The sequence below is a fragment of the Phocoena sinus genome, chromosome 21 (assembly GCF_008692025.1).
Source record: "Phocoena sinus isolate mPhoSin1 chromosome 21, mPhoSin1.pri, whole genome shotgun sequence".
NCBI lineage: Eukaryota > Metazoa > Chordata > Mammalia > Artiodactyla > Phocoenidae > Phocoena > Phocoena sinus.
The window spans coordinates 32,817,414-32,829,632 of NC_045783.1; the positions used below are offsets into that span (position 1 = coordinate 32,817,414).

General features: G+C 45.9%; 1 protein-coding gene across 2 annotated transcripts in view; it reads left to right on the plus strand.

Moving 5' to 3' along the window:
• Nucleotides 1–1,229: 1,229 nt before the first annotated feature.
• The window catches only part of GPAT4 (glycerol-3-phosphate acyltransferase 4), a 31,844-nt gene continuing 20,854 nt past the window's right edge, over nucleotides 1,230–12,219 (plus strand). The window contains exon 1 of one of the 2 annotated variants that reach the window (XM_032618207.1): nucleotides 1,230–1,386. The gene's annotated coding sequence lies outside the window, so the exon portion shown is untranslated. Of the gene's footprint in view, nucleotides 1,387–6,126; nucleotides 6,205–12,219 lie in introns of those variants that run through there. The other variant, XM_032618208.1, reaches the window with a different exon arrangement.

Consider the following 12,219-nt stretch of genomic DNA (forward strand, 5'->3'; position numbering starts at 1 on the left):
ATTAGACATAGGCATGCATTGTTTGGCTTTGCATCATTGGGACCAAAATTTGTTAAATGAATGGATAAATGATTGAGTTAATGAATATGGGATAAGTCCCACAGGTGTGGTAGCATTTAGCGTGGGGATGAGCGGTCCAGTGTTTGAGAGCAGAGCCATCATTCTTACATGATGATTTTGAGGTCTAAGAATATGGACTTTACCCTCAAGCCTTACTATCGGATCATTTAGCATGGATTGGCAATCTGACAGCAGTGTGCAGAATAAACTAGGAGGGAGGGCTTGATCTTTTCAGAACAGGAAGGAAAAGGGCTAATTTTTTTTTAAGGAGAACCAGTTTTAGGGCAGATGATACAGGTTTGGGTTAGGCGTTTGAAGTTTAAAGAGATGGTGAGCAATACACATGCAAACTCTAGCAGGCAGCAACTAGACTTTAGCAGAGACGTAAGTTACAAGTTGAGGTAGACGTTGGAAAGTTGCAGCTGCGAGGGAACAGGGAGATGCCTACACCAACCCTTTAACTCCTTGGCTTTGCTAGTTGGTAAATGAGACTCGGATGATGATGGTGGTGGTGATGACAGCTAATATTTCTTGAGCGTGCCGGCCGCAAGCTAAGTTCTTTCCATACCGATCTGTATCTGACTGTATACTCACAACAGCCCCAAGATGACAAGGCCATTTGGTGACTCAAGCCTTTTCTCGCGATCAGGGCTGATTTCACTCTCTCCAGAACCTATAAGAGTGTTCTTTGCGGGAAGCAGCCAGCATTCGGGCCCTGGCGCAGCTCAGAAGCGTGGAGACCTCTCTTTAGGAAGTGCTCCCCTTATCACAGCAGGAGTCTTGGGGGCACGCGCCAGGCGGGGAGCAGGCGACCAGGGCCCGGCACGCACAGTACCGGTCTCTGCAGCAGCTGGCCCGGCCCAGGCAGCGGTCCTCGCCCGCCAGGTGGCAGCTTGGAGAGTACCGGGCGCGCCCACTTGGGGCTCGTGACGCGGAGCCCCGCCTCCTCGGCCCTCCATTCGGCTCTCAGTCTGCCCGTCTCCCCGGCACCCCGCCCTTCTTAGCCCCGCCTCCCCAGCGCCCCTCCCCTCGGCGCCCCGCCTCCCCGGCCCAAGACTTGGCGCCCCGTCTGCTCATCTCCCGGCGCCCCGCCCCCATCTCACCGCCCCTCGGGGCCCCGCCCAGCCCGACCGGGCGCGCGCCAGCGCGTGGGTACTGGGCGTGAGGTTAGACGACGGGAGGGTGGGGACTGGACGCGAGGGTCACGTCAAGGCGGCATAGACAAAGGGCGGGCGCGCGCACGTCCTTACGCACGCCTCGGCCGGCGGCGGCGAGGGCGGGGCGGACGGTCCCCGGAGCGATTTGCCTCCTGGAGCCTCGAGGAAGGTGAGTACGGACCGGCTGGCCCGTTCCTGAAGGTCACGGGCCTCTGCGGGAGCTGGGGTTTGGTCCGGCGCCCGTGAGGGCTGCGGTCGAGCGACCCCGCTCCCTGCGACCCCCACCCCCCCGGCGTTGGGAGGCACCATTGCCGCTGCCGGGGGGTTTCCGGCGCCGGAGCGTGCCGCCCTCCCTGCGGTAGAGCGGGCCCGCCCGTCGCCGCGGCGCCCTCCGGCCCGCGCCCCCGCGTGTCCTGCCGAATCCCGGCTCTCGCGGCCTGCCCTCCGCGAGCTCGGGAGGGTGAAAGATCACGGGGAAAGGCCTTCACCGTGGCCGCTCAAGTTCTTTGGTGTCCCTGGGATGTACGTTTTCCGCTCCTGTTCTCCAGAGGATCCCCATTTTGCTTTCTTCAGGATTTCTTAACCCTCGATATCCCTTGCCTTTCCGTTTTGATTTCACGCCCTGCGAAGCATCCTCCTACCGGAGGGTCTTATTTCCTCACTCTCCGTGTCACAGAGGGCTTTAACTTTCGCAGTTGAAAAGTTAGGGAAAATATAGTGTATGAAACATACTGTAGTTCTGTGGAAGTAAGCTCCATGCTGTACTACAAACCAGTGCGTCACTGCTCAAGGCCTCTGTGCCGCGGACCTTCTCGCTGATAAGTTTCTTGAGATCCGTTGAAGAATTTGCTTTCTGGTTCATTTTCCTTAATTTTGGCTGAAGTTTGAGTACGTCAGTTTAGTTTCATGTCTTGTAGATTCTATCTCAACCCAAGGGAAACGGTATGAAAAGCAGTTGTCCTTATGCCGGAGATGGTAGAAAAGAGTCCTGTATTAATGCCAGTTCGGTATTATTTTCTCACTTTGACAGTGATGTTTTTTTCAACCTTGTATTATGAAGAATTTCAGACATGGAAAAGTAGATAGAATAGTGAACCAGCATGTACCCATCATCCAGCCTCAAGAACTCACCTATGACTGAGCATGTCTAATCCACATCCCCCTTCTGCGCGCCCCCATATCTCTGGGATAAATCCTTGATGTCAAAAGTAGCTGGAGAGGGCTTCCCTGGTGGCGCATTTGTTGAGAGTCTGCCTGCTAGTGCAGGGGACACGGGTTCGAGCCCTGGTCTGGGATGATCCCACATGCCGCGGAGTGGCTGGGCCCGTGAGCCACAACTACTGAGCCTGCGTGTCTGGAGCCTGTGCTCCACAACAAGAGAGGCCGTGATAGTGAAGAGGCCCGCGCACCGCGATGAAGGGTGGCCCCCGCTTGCCACAACTAGAGAAGGCCCTCACGCAGAAACGAAGACCCAACACAGCAAAAATAAATAAATAAATTAAACTCCTACCCCCAACATCTATTAAAAAAACCACCATGTTCCTTCAGTGAGCCAAGTTCTTTAAAAAAAAAAAAGTAGCTTGAGAGTCAAAATAAAAATCTTACTTTATGGCTTTATGGAGTAAAGCCATAACTTACTTTTATTGGGACATAGTCTATTACAAGTACAAGTCCAAAACACATAATAGCATTGGAGAAGCACCAGAAAGGGGCATCTAAAAATTAATTAAGCAGCTGGAGGACAGATTAAAACAGAAGGTATGGATGAGAACTTCCAGATCATATTGTCTTTTTCATTTTTGATGAGCCCTCAAGGCCCAGAGAGGTTCAGTGACTTGTCCAGATCTACAGGGATTGAGAGGTTGAACTGAGGCTGGAAAAGACATCTCCCAGCTCCGCATCTAGTCTTTCTCCTGTACCATGCTGCTTGTGTTTATGTTGTTTCCTTTATTATTTCTTAAGCTAGATTTGGGACAAGTTGAGGAGTTCTCATCATAGCTTTTAGGAAACATGGGAAGATGCTGACCTTAAAAGTGGAAATCCAAACAGAATAAGTACAAGCTTTAAAAGATTTAGATGACATTCATAGCTATTGAATGAAGAGTGACTAAGGGAAAGTGGAATGCTTTTTAGGGGGTGTACCCCTGATGCTATGCTCTTGTGGCCGAGAGAACAGTAGCGCCCTCCCATAAAAACATCCTTCCTTGCCATGATCAGGTAAGAATCCTGGGCTGGGTTAGGCTTTTTTTTTTTTTTTTTTTTTTAAAAAAACAAAACCATGGTTTGTATTTCCTAGCACACTTTAGGCAATTAAGTTTCCATACCTGAGGAAAGACAGCTAAGTTCAGTACTTGGGCCTCAATTTTTTTTACCCTTAAATGCTACCTGAGGGATGCTGTGAACAAGGGAATCCTTGTATGTAGACTTCTTGGAGTTTGCTTGTAAGTTCATTTTATATGATATGACATAATTGTTTATAAATTTATTTTCAGGATGGACTTTTCTTCTGTGAGTTTGTGACCTAAACACAGTAGTTGTCATGCACATGCAGTTTATGGAAATGCCGCTCAAATGAACAGCATCAGGGTGTCTTGGTAAATCATTGCCACTGAAGACATGAGGGGGTGGGGGAATTGTATGTGTTGGCTGAGGGGTTGGTGTGTGTTGGAGAATATTTGGTCCTGGTTAAGCTTGAGCTGTACTGCAGAATTGTTTCTTCACGTAAAACAACCTCATCGTGGCATGTCATTTACTTCTTACTGTATCACTACACTGATGGGGAGGACCTGAGCAAATGTCATCAGTTCCCTGTATAATAATGCTTACTCTATAGCATGATGAATGCTTTTTAAGAGCACAGAATTTTAGAGTTAGGAGGAGTGTTGTAAGTGCTTGGAGTTTTTCGTAAGTCCTTAACGGTACTCTCTCTTTTAAAACACATTGATACATGCACACGCCACCGAGCCCTACAGGCTGGTTTGCTCTCTGGGAGCTCTCTTTATTTTGTCTTCATAATAGTTGTTAGCGTGTTTGCCTTCTATTAAACTGTTAGCTCAAGATCTGCAATTCTAGAACGATGCTTTGTAAAAAGTAGGCACGTGATACGCTTTTGTTGACTTTTTGAATTAAAAAAACAGAAACCAAAAAGCTGGTGGGGAAACTTAAATCCATAGAAGGTGAATGACTTATTGAAGGTCACACAGAGCAGAGAGTAACAGAGCTGGGCCTCCAACCTCAGATGACTCCTGAGTCCAGTTCTCAGCCCCTTCCTTTGCACTGTTCTCTTCACACCTCCGAGGAGTAGGGCGGGGAAGATACTATATGTATGTTTTCCGTTACCAGTTGGAGATACATTATCTTCAGGGTCTGCCTTAAAACTTTGTGGTCAGTGCTATCCAATAGAAACATAACACAAACCACATGTATAGTTTTTTGAATTTTGTAGTAGCCACTTTAAAAAAAATAAAAAGAAACAGGTGAAGATAAGTTTAATCATATATTTTATTTAACCCAGGTTATCTAGAATATCACTTCAACATGTAATCAGTGTACAAATTATTAACGAGATCTTTTACATTCATTTTTTTTTACCCTAAATCACTGAAATTCCAGTCTGTTTTACATTTACAGCACGTTTCAGTTTAGACTAGCCACATCTCCAGTGCTCGAGGGTCAGACGTGGTAAGCAGCGGCTGTGTTGGACAGAATCACTGTCAGCTGAGCATAAAGATGAAAGAGCATTTTATGTTCCTGGTAATATACAGGTCTGAGGTTAAAGTAGAGTTTGTGGTTTTGGTGACTTCTCTTTGCACAATTAGGGTTGTTTCAACCTTGTGGCGAGTTGAACCAAGAAGTCTGATGTTTCACAAATTTTGTGCCTTTGTGATGAAATGCTTTCTCATTGTAAAGAGACTGCTTAGTCATGGGGGGCAAGGTTTGACTTTTAAAAAATGGCTAGTGATAAAGCTGAATAATAAAATAACCTGATAAAAAGTAGGCAAAAGATCTGAGCGCTTCACCGGAGAGGATATACAGATGGCCAATAAGCACATGGAAGATGCTTCATATCATTGGTCATGAGGGGAACAAATTAAAACTGGGAGATACCACCTAACATCCATTAGCATGTCTAAAATTAGAAAGACTGATCATATTGAGTGTTGGTGAAGATGTAGAGCACATGGAATTTTCAGACACTGCTGGTGAGAATTAATGCAAGATGGTACAACCAGTTCAGATGCCGGTTTGGCCGTTTCATTAAAAGCTAAACGTACACTCACGTCGTTCCACTCCTAGGTATTTACGCAGGAGAAATGAAAGTATGTCCATGCAAGGTTTGTAGGCAGCGACTTTATTTGTAACAGTCCCCAGGTGGAAGGACCCGTCACTAGGTGAGTGAGTAAAGACGCTGTGGCCTGTGCTACGAAGGGAAACAGCTCAGCAATGGGGAGTGAGCTGTCGACACGGGCAGCAGCATGAATGATTCTCGGAGTGATTATGCTAAGTAAAATAAACCAGACACAAATTTTTGAAAAAAGAAGGTCAGGAAGTTGCTTCCAGTTACATATACAGTACTCAGATGTCAGAGCACCGATTTTGAAATGGAACTCTGAGAGCAGCGTTCAGGTTGGGTAACGAAACCTCTTGGGTCTTATAGTCCCAGCAAATGAAATTGGCCTTTCTTAAACTGATGGCCCCAGAATGTCAGTGTATCCTGTATCTTTGTCCTTTTTTTCTTTTCCAGCTTTGCAGGTTATGTTGCTTTGCGTTGAACTTGGTACCACGTTTCTTGTTACCCAGGTCCAGCTGATGTGAGGCCTTTCTAGGCAAGGAGGAAGTACTTAGGGTCAGAATGACCTTAGTTAAGACCGAGACCCTGAAACTGACCATGTTCCTATCTTCTTCCTAGTGAGTTGAGTCATCCTTGAGCCTGACATATCCTGGCTTTGTCTTGGACCATCTGTTTTATCCAGGATTGCTGTTGGCCGTAAGCATATCCCTGGTTTTTCAGCAGTTCAGGTTCACTTCACCTAGCAGCTCTGTGCTGTCCCAACTCCTTGGAAACATTTTTACACCCTTCCTCCTAAGCAGCAGCGTCCTATTCAGGCATATTTCTTATACTCCACTGCTCTGACATGCTTGACATCAAATTCCCCCCAGCGTACATTTCCTCTGTGTACGTGCATTTATTTACCATCACATCAAAATGGGGGCATTTGCTGGGTCTCTGACCTGACAGAGTAAACTAGGAAAAATGGATGGCTTTCCTCTCAAGTGTAACCTGCCCCAAAGCAAAGGAGAGGCCAGCCTGGGGAGCAGAAAGACCACAAGACGGGGGGTTGGGGGGCAGATGTAAGTTCTAGTCCTGCCTCTGTTACTGGCCAATTTTGTAGCTTGTCTCGTCACTCAACTCTTCCAAGCCTCAATACTTTAAGCCATTAGAGGAGCTTGCATTAGAATTCTCAGTGATTCACTAATGAAGTTGTGGTTTGCGACAGCTACCTTAGGGATTGTAAACACCTTTAGGCAGGAGTGGTGTTGAAAGAGATTTCTTGTCAGTGTAACGTCATGACTTCTTGGGAAATACCTTCTAGTGCCCCCTTCTCCTTCATAATAACAGGAACTTAGTGTAGCAGTAATAACAGTTAATGTATTTTGAACATTTACCTTGTTCCAGACACTGAAATGTGAACATTCTTTTTAGTAGACGTTGAGCAGAAGTTTAAAGAGATTAAGTAATTCACGCAGTCACACTCACACTACCAGTTAAGTGATCGAGTGAGGATTCAAACCCTGATGTGTTTGTTTTGATTCTTGAATCATGAGTCTGTTACCTATTCAAAAAGGATAAATACAGTTTTAAAAGTACCAAAAAGATAAAGTGATGCCTTCCTTCCATTCCTAGAGGCAGCTGCCATTGCCAGTCTCCTGTGTCTCTTCCCAGAGATGTGTGTCTTTGCAGGTACACACGCACACTGTGTGTATTTGTGCTTTTCCTCCCTCCCTCACAGTTGGTATTTGCAGTGGACCTTGTTCTGCATCTCACTGGGAGGTTGTTTCTTCTCGGTGCATATATAGATGTCTCACTCTCTCTCTTTTTTTTAAACAGATGACTAGTATTCCACTATATCCTTGACTAATGGACAGTGATGTTTCTCTTGATATTACAGACAGTACTGGAGTCAGTAACCTTGCACATACCTCCTTTTGCACAGGGTTTCTCAGCCTCCGCATGGTTGCCATTTGGGGCCTTGTTGTGGCAGGGGCGGCCTGGGCTTTTTAGGACGTTTAGCAGCATCCCTGTCCACAGTCAGTGCTGGATGCCAGGAGCCCCGCATCCCAAGTTAGGACGATCACAAATGTCTGCAGACATTACCAGATGTTTCCCAGGGGGCTACAGTCAATCGCCCCTGGTTGAGAACTACTGTTGCAGTTTATCTTTAGCGTAAGTTTTTAGAAGTAGAGTTGCTGGATCTAAGGTTATATGCATTTCAAGTTCTGACGGTGATTGCCGAATTGTTCTGCATAGAGGTTGTACCGTTGTACACTCTAGTCGGCAGTATTTGATGGTATTTTCTCATTTTCACCAGTAGGGTGGGTTATAAGAAACTTTTTTTGCCCCTCACTGTACTTTTAATTCACATTTCTTGGCTTTACAGCTCACCTTTGTGTGAGCACTTAGTGCTTGCTAGGCACCACGGAGTAGTTTTTGGCTTGTGGGTTTTGTGACATGCTTTGAAATGCCTTCCTCTCTATCTAGCCCTCTTAAAAAGTTTGGTACTCGAACTGCAGCCAGTGCTCTGGGTGTCTTCTGCTCGTAATGAAGTGATCATATGTACCAGTTATTGAGATCTAGTATATATAACAGACACGGTGCTCAGTGTGCTTTAGAAATGCAGTATCCCGGTGTAGCCTAAGCACTTATTTTTAATAAAATGGCGTATCTTCTCCTTTTTGAGTTCGTATGTGGCATGTCTCTGGACATATTCTGGTAGTAGGTATGGTCTCCTGAAGTGTAGGATGTGTCACAGAGTCATGGAGAGCTAGCAGAAAAGAAGTTTCTATAGCTGCAAATCGTAATAGTCTCTGCCTTGTGATCGAGTCAGAACGGGTTTAGAAGCCCTGATTTGAATTTGTAAGTTCCCTCCTTTATTTTCTCTTCCAGGACTCTTTTTTTTTTTTTTTTTTGGTGGTACGCGAGCCTCTCACTGCTGTGGCCTCTCCCGTTGTGGAGCACAGGCTCCGGATGCGCAGGCTCAGTGGCCATGGCTCACGGGCCCAGCCGCTCCGTGGCATGTGGGATCTTCCCGGACCGGGTCACGAACCCGTGTCCCCTGCATTGGCAGGCGGACTCTCAACCACTGTGCCAGCAGGGAAGCCCTTCCAGGACTCTTATATTCTTTTTTTTAGTTGAGGTGTAGTTGATGTACAATGTCATGTAAGTTACAGGTGTACAAAATAGTGAGTCACAATTTTTAAAGGTTATCCTCCATTTAGAGTTATTGTAGAATATTGACCGTATCCTCAGTGTTGTACCGTATACCCTTGTAGCTTATTTTATATCTAATAGTTTGTACCTCTTAGTTCCCCACCCCTATATTACCCCTTCACCCTCCTTACCGATAACCACTAGTTTGCCCTCTATATCTGTGAGTCTGCTTCTTTTTTGTTACATTCACTAGTTTGTTGTATTTTTTAGATTCCGCATGTAAGTGATAGCCATACAGCATTTGGCTTTCTCTGTCTGACTTACGTCACTTAGCATAATGCCCTCCAAGTTCATCCATCTTGCTGCCAGTGGCAAAATTTCATTCTTTTTTATGGCTGAATAGTATTCCATTGTATATATGTACTACATCTTCTTTGTCCATTTATCTCTTGATGGACCCTTAGGTTGCTTCTGTATCTTGGCTATTGTAAATAATACTTCAGTGAATATTGGGGTGCATGGATCTTTTCGAATTAATGTTTCTGTTTTCTTTGGATAAATGCCCAGGAGTGGGATTGCTGGATCATATGGTAGCTCTGTTTTTAGTTTTCTGAGAAACCTCCATACTGTTTTCTATCGTGGCTGCACCAATTTACACTCCCACCAACAGTGCAGGAGGGTTCCTCTTTCTCCACCCAGGACTCTCTTCTTGTTGACAGTCATCGAAGTGGGAAGTGATGACTGTGTATGTGCCTGTTTGCTGAATACTTGTCTCTAGGCACTGAATGCCTAATGCCTAACATGGTGTGTGGCACATAGCATGTGCCCTGATGTCGTCACCCTGAGAACTGAGAAGCCCTGGAAAGTGGGCCATTTGAGGGCCCAGATTTGCCATTCAGTGGGTTGAAGAGTTTCATTAGCTTAGCGGTGGACTGCCACATTGCTAGGATGAAGCCATCTTCCCTCCTAAAAGGCTCAGAACTGGTTGGGTCTTCTGTTTTTCTCTGGACCATGTGGACTGTTGGGGGAACATTGGTCCAAGCGACTCTCAGTGGATTTGGCTGAAAGGTGTGGAATGGAAGAGAAGGGATAACTAGTGCTTTGAGCTGATAGCTTCCCCTGCCTCCTGCCAAGGAGTCGTGGTTATATTTACTTGAGGCAAAGTGATAGCCTCTCTTACAAGAGCATTTATCTAGAAATTGTGGTGTGATGGAGTTCTCATGTGAGCAGTTTCCCGATATTTCCAGAGACCAAAGTCTGTGTTAAGGGGCCTTAAGACGCCAGCACCTCTGGCTGTGATGGCTGGTCCGCTAGTCCGGCAAGATGTTTGGAGGCCTGTTTGATAACCACAGTGTGCTGGCCTCATCTTTGCCTCTAAGAATTCACGGGAGGATTGTTTAATGTTGGCCACAGAACTCGTTTGGCTAGTTGCTGTTGCGAGTCCTGGAGTCTCTGGGGGTGCGGGGAGTGGAGGGCAATGAGGGGGAGGTCACTGCCTTGGAGGGGAGGAAAGAGCAGCCGGGACAGAGGTCTGCACGCTGTTGCTCTAAAGGGTCAGATAGTAAGTAGTTGAGGTTTTGCTGGCCGTGGTCTCTGTCACATGTTATTCTTCTTTTTTTTTTTTTTTTTACAAGTCTTTAAAGATGCAAACACCGTTCCTAGGACACGAGCCTTGTAAAAACTGGCCCAGGTTTGTCCTGTGGGTCTGGTGTGTCCACCTCTGAACTAGGTGACGAAATTGCTAAATGTGTTTACTTTGATATTTTGGGGACACGAACCCAGAATAACCTTGGGAATTCTCAGTTGATTGTGATCCAGAGGAAAGAGATCTAAGCTCTGGCTTGGGACGTCAAAGTGACCCCGGTGTTGGTCACCTTAGGTTCATGGAACTCAAGGTAGCCTTGGCTGATGTGACAGCAGCTGTGCAGTGGGCAGGGAAGGGAGAGTGGGACGGAGGTGTGGCCCTGGAATTAGGCTGGAATTGGACAGGTTTAAGGAATACAGTGATTCCGCGAATTGACTTAAGTCTCAGAAATACCTCTAATTTCCTGAACGTCCGTTGGGACGTCATTAGAAATCTGGCATGTACTGTCAGCTTGGCCAGTTTTTAAAAATGAACGAGCAGGTTTGTACCTTGGATTCTGAGAACACCAAATTCCCTTGCGTGAATCCAGATTTGTCTTGTGGTTTTCCTCTGATGGCAGGAAGTTCTGTCGAGCAGGCCTGGCGTGAAGGAAGTGTTAATGTAGCTCAAGGTAGTTTGAAAGCTAGGAGGGCCTGGTGGTTAAAGAGCGGGGCTGTGAGATAGGCGCACTTGTCCAGATTCCTCCTGTGCCATTTATAGCTGTGTGGCTCCGGGTGACTTTGTCCTCTAAGCTCCGCTCCCTCACCTCTCATAGCCGTGATGGTAACTCCCCTGTGGGGTTGTTGTGAGCATTCAGTGAGGACGGCGTGTGCACAGTGCTTGTTGTATTAGCTCAGTGTCCGTGCTGTGAGCAGTCAGTAAACGTTAGCAATGATTATGGTCACGTGAAAGGAAGAAGTGGAGGATCCCTGCCACTGAAACGTTCTCTTTTTAATTTAATTGCTAGGTGTGTGGGATGTAATGGGAGCAATTAGGAGTCAGAGAACGGGATCCGTGTCTCCCTCGCTTAGTTTCCTAACTGGTAAAATGGGAAGAATACATACTGACAGGCTGTGAGATAACATGAGAAAGGGCTTTGAATTCTAAACAGCACTGGACAGAACTCAAGGTGAAGTCAGTCACCTGTTCATTTGTTCCATTTCTTGAACTTCTAAAAGTATTGGAACCGAGCCAGAAGGTGATTGGCGTGAGGCCAAAATGTTTGCCAGAGAGACATGATAGGATGTTCCCAAGTTCAGAGCTTGGAGTGGTAACTTGTGGTTAAGAGTGAGTAATATAAAATTGAAATAGTGAAATTTAAAAAAATAAGTGGCTGTATTAAGTAAAAGAAGCCAAGAAGGCTGCATACTCTGTGATTCCAACCATATGACATTCTGGGAAAAGCCAAACTATGGAGACCGTGAAAAGACCAGTGATTGCCAGGGGTTGGGGGTAGGTAGGGATGAATAATCTGAGCACAGAGGATTTTTAGAGTAGTGAAAATATTCTGTGTGGTACCTTAGTGGTGGATACATGTCATTATACATTTGTTGAAACCCATAGAATGTACAACACCAAGCGTGATCCCCAATGTAAATAGTCTTAAAGAACAAAAAAAAGAGTGGCCAGAAAGGCTGGAGGAGTTAATCTATGTAGAAAATGTGACAATATCTTGTAATACTAAAACTGTATTTCCTAAGTCAGAAGCGAAAGACAAATACTGTATATTCTTACATAAATGTGGAATTCAGAAAATATGAACTTGTAGAAACAGAGAAAAGAATGGTGGTTACCCGGGATCAAGGGGTAGGAGAAGTTGGGAAATGTTGGGCAAAGGGTAGAAACTTCCAGTTATAAAATGAATAAGTTCTGGGGGTCTCCTGTACAGTGTGGTGATTATAGTTAACAGCACTCTATTAGATACTTGAAAGTTGCTGAGAGGGTAGATC